We start from the raw sequence: 9,246 nt of genomic DNA, 5'->3' as shown, positions 1-9,246 counted from the left end.
CTGAGATTGAGTTCTGCATATCATCCGCAGACTGATGGTCAGACTGAGAGGACGATTCAGTCTTTGGAGGATCTTTTGAGAGCTTGTGTTTTGGAAAAAGGAGGTGCTTGGGATTGTTATATGCCTTTGATTGAGTTTACCTACAACAATAGTTTTCATTCGAGTATTGGTATGGCACCGTTTGAAGCTTTGTATGGTAGGAGATGTCGGACACCTTTATGTTGGTATGAGTCCGGTGAGAGTGCTGTGGTTGGACCGGAGATTGTTCAACAGACTACGGAAAAGATTAAGATGATTCAGGAGAAGATGAGAATTGCTCAGAGTCGTCAGAAGAGTTATCATGATAGGAGGAGGAAGTCACTTGAGTTTCAAGAGGGAGACCATGTGTTTCTTCGTGTTACACCGATAACTGGTGTTGGTCGAGCTTTGAAGTCGAAGAAGTTGACACCTCGATTTATTGGTCCTTATCAGATTCTGGAGAGGATAGGGGAGGTAGCCTATCGTATCGCTTTACCGCCGTCGCTTGCGAACTTGCATGATGTTTTCCATGTGTCCCAGTTGAGGAGATACATTCATGATCCGTCGCATGTCGTCCAAGTAGATGATGTACAGGTGAGAGATAACCTGACTGTTGAAACATCACCTATGAGGATAGAGGATCGAGGGTTGAAGCAGTTGCGGGGTAAAGAGATTGCCTTGGTGAAGGTAGCTTGGGGAGGACCAGCAGGTGGCAATGTGACTTGGGAACTGGAGAGCCAGATGAAGGAGTCTTATCCGGAGTTGTTCGATTGAGGTATGTTTTCGAGGACGAAAACTCTTTTAGTGGGGGAGAGTTGTAACACCCCGATAATAATATGTATTTATTTAAATTAAATTAATAATATGTTTATTAATTTAATTAGAATATTTGGATTATTATTATTATTATTATTATTATTTCGGAATAATAATTATTGGGATAATCATTTAGTGGAATAATATTACTGGAGTATATAAGCTGGAATAATAAAAAGTCCCAATTTTTGGAAAAAGGTTTTCACGTGAAAAGGGAAAAGAGGCAGAAAGGGCAAAAAGCCAGAGAGCGAAGGTTGAAGGAAGGAGAAGCTTAGAGCTCGGAAGCTGCCGGATTAACTCAGGTAAGGGGGGTTTATCATCGATTAACGGGTATTATGGGATGATATGTACTGGGTAGTAATAGACCATTTGTTTTACCTCTGATTTGGATGATATATGTTGAATTTGTGAACTTTTGAGATGCACGAAATTTGGATTATAATTGACGAAATTCGTAGGAATTAGAGGTAGAGAGGTTAGCAATTTATGAAATCGAATAGGATATGATTCGTGTAGATGATATGGACGATTATTTTGTGTAAATTGGACTGTGGAAGGTTGGATCGGATAGGTTTCGTAACAGAGAAAACCATAGCAGATCTGAGAATTCTGGTCTCTGGTCATACGCGTATGGCACTAGGCAATACGCGTATGAGATGTTGGTACGCGTATGGGGGGAAGCCTTACGCGTATGGGTGGAAAAGATGACATTTTCGAACGTGCATTGGTCTCTGTTGGTACGCGTAATGGGAAGTTGTTACGCGTAGCATACGCGTATGAGACATGTGGTACGCGTATGAGTTGGGCGAGGAAATGCGCAATACGCGTATGAGAGTGGGTATTACGCGTATGGGTTTGGCCAGGCGTGGGCAATACGCGTATGGTAGAGGCAATACGCGTATGGGCAGAGTTGGGATTTTCCTGCACTGTTGTTGTGCAGTTTTTGGTGGTTTAGGCCGAGTGATGCGACTTAGCTGAGATATGATGTGATAGGGATCATTTCCCGTTGTTTTGAGTGGTATAGGTATTAGTAGAGTGTGCTAATACTGTGTTCGATTATGTGGCATGATATGATATGCTTTTGTGATTAATTATGTTGATAATGTGTGATGGTATACATGATGATGTGAATGTATACATTTGTGAATAGACTGTATTATGGCTTAGAGTGTGAGCATGTGTCTATTCCTGATTATTGTTGATGTTGCATTGCTAGGTGATTAGCAAGCATGTTGTGGCCCATTTGGGGTGGTAGCTAATTCCCATGGTGAGGAATTAGTGAGTAGATCATTTGATTGTTGTTGTTGATGTTTGCATGCTAGGTGATTAGCGTGCATTTCATGGCCCATTTGGGGTGGTAGCTAATTCCCATGGTGAGGAATTAGTGAGTGAGTCACTATGTCTCAAATGAGTGGGACTAGTGAGCTTGGTAGCCGTGCCTGGATTTGGACGGTGAGGTTGAACTATATGTTCACAAATAGTCGGTACCGCATGCATAGAGTCTCATTGCATAATGAATGTATGGCATATGATATGAATGGATGTATTCCAGTATCATATGTGTGTTATGTGTTGTGTTGTTGTGTGTCGTGTTGTTGATGTTGATTATGGTTGAGAATCTCCTGTTGAGTATGAGGTTGAATTGTTGCTGAACGCGTAGCCTGATTAGGGTGAATTAATGTGTTAATTACTTGGCATTACATATTGTTCTATAATGCTTATTATATTGATTGAGGAACTCACCCTTACACCTATTTTTCAGGTGACGAGAAATGAGTTGAATAGAAGCTAATGCTTGGAGTTTAGAGTAGTTTCTTATGGGTCATGCTCTGATAGATGTAACATCGGGAGGGAATGTTTTTAATTAATTTGATATTGGTTGCTGAATGATTTACATGTATTGTGTTACTTGTTTTACATTGATGTTGAATTTTACTCCGCTGCGAATTATGCAAAAGAACCTTATTTTGATTAAATAAATGAGCATGACAGGGTATTCTGATGATTGTTGTGAAATGATTGTGTGACACCCTTCGGGGCATAATTACTCTGATGAATATATTGTTATTTTAATTATATTAATTTGGGGTATTTAGAAGGGTGTTACATGAGTCATTTGAGGGTGTTTGCATCTATAGCATATAGACATGTGCCAGATCGGTTGAGAAGAAAACTTGATGACAAGTTGAGACAGATGATCCTGATAGGATATCATTCGACTGGAGGATACAAGTTGTTCGACCCAATGAATAAGAAAACAGTGATCAGCAGGGACGTGATCATAGATGAGCTTAAGGAGTGGGATTAGACTGAGAATGTCAAGAAAGATTCAGTGAGAATCTTTTATGATGAACCAGCTAGTGAAGTCGAAAGAGAAGTTCGACAGGAAGAAGACAGAGGTGAAGCAAGTACAAGCAGGCCTCAAAGAACAAGACACATGCCTGCAAGGTTACAAGAATGTGTGATTACATCAGATGATGTGGTCGATGAAGAAGGTGAGATGGTACACTATGCTTTCTACGCAGATGTCGAACCTATCAATGCAGCTAAGGCATTCAAAGATTCGAAGTGGATGAAAGCAATGGACGAAGAGCTGAAGTCAATCGAAGTCAACAACACTTGGTCACTTGTCGAATTGCCCCCAAATAAGAAGGAAATCGATGTGAAGTGGGTATACAAGGTGAAGTTGAATCCCAAAGGAGAAGTGACTCGACTCAAGGCGAGACTTGTGGCGAAAGGATTTCTTCAGAAAGAAGGAATCGACTTCGATGAAGTTTTTGCACCTGTTGCTAGGATCGAAACAATCAGGTTGGTTGTTAGTCTAGCAAACATGAATAATTGGCAGATGTGTCAGATGGATGTGAAATGTGCATTCCTTAATGGCCCCTTAGAAGAAGACGTTTATGTCGCACAACCAGCTGGGTTTGTGAAACAAGGCGAAGAAAGAAAAGTGTACAGGCTGCATAAAGCCCTGTATGGACTTAAACAAGCTCCAAGAGCTTGGAACAAGAAGATAGATGGTTTTCTAAAGGAGAAGGAATTTGTAAAGTGCAAATCTGAACATGGAGTATATGCAAGAAGAAGCAAGAGTGAATTACTTATACTATGTCTCTATGTTGATGACATGTTGATAACAGGTAGTTGCAAGAAGAAGATCGAAGACTTCAAAGGTGATCTCAACAGGGAATTCGAAATGTCAGATCTGGGTGACATTTCATATTTCCTTGGTAACGAATTCTTCAAGAGTGGTAGAGGTTTGATGATGCACCTAAGAACGTATGCAGGCGAAATTCTCAAGAGATTTGAGATGCAAGATTGCAACCCAACTTCGACTCCAACTGAGCCCAGATTATAACTATTGAAGGATTCAAATGAAGATGATGTCTACCCAACCCAATATATAAGACTTATTGGGTCACTTCGATACCTTTGTCATACAAGGCCTGACTTAGCATACAGTGTAGGTATGGTGAGTAGGTTCATGCAGAAGCCAAAGGTATCACATCTATCAGCGGCAAAGAGGATACTAAGGTATCTGAAAGGAACTCTCGACTATGGCATTTTGTTTCCTACAGCTGATGAAGGAAAAAAATGCAAATTAGTGGGATACACCGATTCAAGTTGGTGTAGTGATGCTGAGGATCCAAAATCCACAGCTGGTTATGTGTTTATGCTAGGTGGTGCACCAATTGCTTGATGTTCGAGAAAGGAGCCAGTAGTGGCATTATCGTCATGCGAAGCAGAATACATAGTTGTTTCTCTTTGTGCATGCCAAGCAACATGGATGGTGAATCTGGTCGAAGAAATAACAGCAAAGAGTCATGGAGCAATTACCATGAAGATCGACAACATGTTAGCTATCAATCTGGCGAAGAATCCGATAGCATATGGTCGAAGCAAGCACATCGAGATGAAGTTCCATTATCTTCGAGAGCATGTAGCAGATGGAAAGATGATTGTGGAACACTGTAGAACTGAGAATCAGATTGCATACATCATAACAAAGGGAGTGCAAGTTGAAGTGTTTAGAAGGCTAAGAGCTATGATGAATGTAGATAGCTTAGACACAATGAATTATGTGATGTGTTGAATTGTAATTCCTTGTGTCGAAGCAGGTTGCTCGACATAAGCAAGGAAGTGTTGAACCACCTAGTGTGTTGAGTAGTGTTAGCTATTTTAGGCTTTTATAGTTTTAGGCTTTGGCTTGAGGTCCAAGTTAACCTAAATATATAAATAGAGGGAGTAACCCTTATTTTCATATAGAAGTGAATAGAGCATTCATAACATTATTTTCACAGTATTTTGCAGTTGCAAAGTGAATAAAAAGTTTTCCACAGTTTGTGGGCAGAGAGAAACTCTGCAGAATTATATTACTCTTTTCCTTCATCGTTCTATACACTCTTTCTTTCTCCATTGTTCTTTTTTTCTCGTTGTTATTGTGTGGATAATAACAATCTTGTTCATCAAGATTGATTGAAATTCTCCATAGATTTTGGGGGATTTCCAACAAATCCAACCATTACACTAACACATTATTTGTTCAAACTAATACTGAGACGACACATAATGTAAACTCATTGTAATTAATATTTTTGTTAATGTTGATTTTGATTACATCTATAAAAAAATTTAATTTAAAGACATAATGACAAGATACAAGAAAAATAAAAAGACTTAATTCTTTTTCCAATATGAATGTGAGATTTAAAATTAAAATAGGCCTATTATGATGAATGTGAGATTTTAAATAAAAAAAACTTATACAATTCAATGCATTTTTTTTATTGAACATAGTTAAGATTTTAAATTAAAATAAAAATATTACTATTTTTATTTGATGTTTTATTATTTTAAAATATAATATATCAATTGCAATTATAAATATTATATATTATAACATAATTAATGGTATCAAATTTCAAAACCTTATAATAAAATATTTATATTATTTTATATTATTTATTTAATATATGATTTTTATTTCTCAATTTAAGATTTTTATTGTAATTAGTATTTTTTATGATGTTGATCAACTATAAAAACAAACTTTGACCAAATCATAACTATCATTTCTTTAAACACCAAATTAAAACAATTATAGTTATTTAAAATTTTAATAAATTTTTATTTCTCCTAATATGAAAATTATATGAAACGGGGAAAATTAAATTATTTATCAAAATATTGAATAATAACGGGAACAAGTTAAATATTGACTCCAATGTTTTTGTAAAAAATGCAAAAACAAAAATCACATTTATATGCGAAAAAATATTATATTGTTGATTCAAAGATTTTATATATGGAAAAAAATTATTAATTAAAATATTTTAATATACGTAAATAATTATAGCCATGAGCTTATTATCTCTTTTAAAAATAATAAACTTTTTTGGATAAATAATTTTGTCTTTCTTTTATGATAAACTAGTGGGATACCCGTGCGTTCGTAAGAGTACTGATGTGGTACTAGTATTTGTTACGAAAAGACAAAAAAATAGGGTAAAAAATGCAAGTGTAGAAAATTAAAAAATAAAAAATAAAATAAAAGATTAGAATGCTAAAAAAGAGTAAAAGTGTGTGTTATAGAAAAAAATGGAGAGTAATAAAAGATGTGCTGGAAAAAAGTGAATAATAATGCATAGAATAGATGGAAGTAATAAAGCATTTAAAAATACATAATGTATTTTAAAAGAAAAATAAAATAAAGGAAATAGACAAATGAATGAAATTAGATGGAGAAGGAAGTAAAGTTAGGAGTAAAATGAGACAAAATTGGAAGGAAAAACTAGGCCATAGAGTGTTGTGATGATAGTGGGTCTCGTTAGAACATTATGTATATGCGTGTGTCAGTATATGAAAGAAGTGAATAAGTCATCAAGTAGACAAAATATTTTGCTTCATCAATTACAACATTTATGATAATCTGTTCATAAAGTCCCAAGCCTTATCTCTTCATACTCCCAATGAAGGTGACTATTCATCGCCCAGACCAGAAAATGGCGTCGTCGAAAAATGGTGCAGACAAAATCGAGTATGTAATGTTTTGTAATATGTTGTAATATGAGATGTTTATCAATGATGTATATGGTTTGTTTAATGATGCAATATGAGTTGTAAGCATGTTGCAATATGAGTTATTTAACGTTTTATAGATGAAGTATATGGTTTGATAAATGTTTTCCATGTAGAGTTTGATAGTTGTAACGTGGTTATGGTAGATTTATTTACATGTTTTATTTTGTTTCAGAGCTTCAGGGGGAAATTTGTTTCAGAGCTTCAAGGTATGTGAGAAAGAAGCATTTGTGGTGGAACTAGAAAGCGATCGAGATTATTGAACTGAGATCAATATCAAACTCTGAGTCTGTTATAAATAAGACTCTCACTTATATAATTCGGTTAAGAATTCAGTTGATAAAAAACTATTCTTTCCTAACATTCCCACTTTAGCAAACTCTAATAGAGTTGGTAACATGACTGTCCAAGAAAATAACCTAACCTCGATTCTCATAGTCGTTCACCTGCAAGACAATGCAGCCCTACATTAAAAACAAAGAAACTTGTGATATGTTGTCCACTTTATGATTCATCGAATAATAGACTAATGCTATACCACTAGTCCAAATGCCTATATTGGAATTAAGCAAAGTTAGTTGACATATATGACTTTTTTACTATTGCAATTGTTTATGCATGCCATATGGTTTGCAGTTGTATTTAAAGATTTCATGTAAATAACCAAATCTGCTTATAACAATGAGAGGCTCAATCAGAAACCCTGATTTCCTACAATACAAAAAATACACTTTCACACACAGTAATCAATCTTAGTCATGATTTGAAATCCAACTGTTCATGTTACACAATCATTATATATATTATAAACAAGTTTGATACTTGATTTGAGATCAGATTGTCAAAATCTGTAGTTGTAGTGACAACAAAAGTTAAAACTCTTAATTCTTTTAAAAGGGGCATTCCGAGAATTGAACTCGGGACCTCTCGCACCCTAAGCGAGAATCATACCACTAGACCAAATGCCCTAAATGATTGCTATTTTGCCAATTTTACATGTTCACCATTGAAATTAAAAAGAAAATGGCCAATTCATCTAACATTTTTATATTATTATACAACAATCTGATTTGTCCCACTAGGTGAAGTTGCCTACTTGAGTCAAAAGGTTATAAATAATGCTAAGATAGAACAAACCATATATATATATATATATATATATATATATATATATATATATATATATATATATATATATATATATATATATATATATATATATATATATATATATATATAGCAAAAATGGTTCTCTATGCATTTCTTAATAGTTTTGTCAGTAGTATTTCGTGGGATTTCTCAACATCATTATGTCACCGCTATCCATAGAATCTATTCTCCTTATATGGAATCTATAGGCTTACTCCATATATGTTCTTAGTAACGGTTTCTTATTTTTATTATAATAATTATTAATAATAAAAAACCAATTTTAATGTGGTCCATAGTTTTGGGATTTTGGTTCTGAAAAGGGTACAATTTATTTTGGTTTTAATGTAAATTGATATGACCATTTAATTGGATGGTAATGAGTTTTAATGGCTTTAATTCTCGATGATAGAATCAAGCCTATAAATAGTCTTTGGTCGCCAAAGCTTTCTCTCATCACAAAAGAAATACAACATCTATATTGAGAGAGCAAGAGCTTGGAAGAATCAAAGGCAGTGCACTCACAACATTGCAACAATTGCTGGAGGTAAAACCTCTAATTCTATTTCCGCATTTTGTTTTATTGATCTTATTGTTCTTTTGTTATCAGGAACATAGGATCAATGTTATCAGGAACATAAGATCAATATATAGTGTTATCAGGAACATAGGATCAACATATATATATATTACTCTAACATTCATAACCATCTAAGTAGATATTTAACCATATTATCTACAATAGGTGCTAGTTTTCTAGCCCAACTCTCTCCATTGTAGCATCCTCATGGACAAGGACCTCACTCCTGCTACCCCGAGTATTTCATTGTTGGCTTTTTACCTTCCAACACTTTATTTCATATAACAATGCAATTCTTTCGCATTGTTATAAAACAAAATTATTTGTCAATTGTGATTGTAAAAGGAAGAGTTTGACTACTAATACATTACTAGATATATACCCTCACATTGCGCGGGTAACTCGAATATTTACTTTATGAGAAGTTAAAAGAATAACTAAATGATGCAATCAAGTTGTTCACTACACGTATTTATCTAATAAAAGATGAAATAGTACTGTACAATTTAGACCTAGCAAAAAAAGATGATAGTGAGATAAATGTCAAGTACTAGTTTATAGCAATAGGGAATCAAATAATGAGCTAAGAGAAATTTAAATGGTAAATT

The 9,246-nt window shown here is 34.7% G+C and overlaps 1 non-coding gene across 1 annotated transcript; it reads right to left on the bottom strand.

Moving 5' to 3' along the window:
- Nucleotides 1–7,805: 7,805 nt before the first annotated feature.
- Nucleotides 7,806–7,877, bottom strand: TRNAP-AGG (transfer RNA proline (anticodon AGG)). Its single transcript has one exon. It is a non-coding gene; the product is annotated as a tRNA-Pro (tRNA).
- Between the last annotated feature and the right edge of the window lie 1,369 nt (nt 7,878–9,246).

The sequence above is a fragment of the Lathyrus oleraceus genome, chromosome 6, assembly GCF_024323335.1.
Source record: "Lathyrus oleraceus cultivar Zhongwan6 chromosome 6, CAAS_Psat_ZW6_1.0, whole genome shotgun sequence".
NCBI classification, from domain to species: Eukaryota; Viridiplantae; Streptophyta; class Magnoliopsida; order Fabales; family Fabaceae; genus Lathyrus; species Lathyrus oleraceus.
The sequence above is the reverse complement of the archived record's forward strand: the minus strand, read 5'-3'. Positions and strand labels throughout refer to the sequence as shown.